The following is a 593-nucleotide window of genomic DNA, read 5'->3' on the forward strand; positions in this document are numbered from 1 at the left end:
CTGTAGTGGTGATGAACACCTGTAGTGGTGATGAACACCTGTAGTGGTGATGAACACCTGTAGTGGTGATGAACACCTGTAGTGGTGATGAACACCTGTAGTGGTGATGAACACCTGTAGTGGTGATGAACACCTGTAGTGGTGATGAACACCTGTAGTGGTGATGAACACATGTAGTGGTGATGAACACCTGTAGTGGTGATGAACACCTGTAGTGGTGATGAACACCTGTAGTGGTGATGAACACCTGTAGTGGTGATGAACACCTGTAGTGGTGATGAACACCTGTAGTGGTGATGAACACCTGTAGTGGTGATGAACACCTGTAGTGGTGATGAACACCTGTAGTGGTGATGAACACCTGTAGTGGTGATGAACACCTGTAGTGGTGATGAACACCTGTAGTGGTGATGAACACCTGTAGTGGTGATGAACACCTGTAGTGGTGATGAACACCTGTAGTGGTGATGAACACCTGTAGTGGTGATGAACACCTGTAGTGGTGATGAACACCTGTAGTGGTGATGAACACCTGTAGTGGTGATGAACACCTGTAGTGAACACCTGTAGTGGTGATGAACACCTGTAGTGAA

The sequence above is a fragment of the Oncorhynchus gorbuscha genome, unplaced genomic scaffold (assembly GCF_021184085.1).
Source record: "Oncorhynchus gorbuscha isolate QuinsamMale2020 ecotype Even-year unplaced genomic scaffold, OgorEven_v1.0 Un_scaffold_827, whole genome shotgun sequence".
Taxonomy (NCBI): domain Eukaryota; kingdom Metazoa; phylum Chordata; class Actinopteri; order Salmoniformes; family Salmonidae; genus Oncorhynchus; species Oncorhynchus gorbuscha.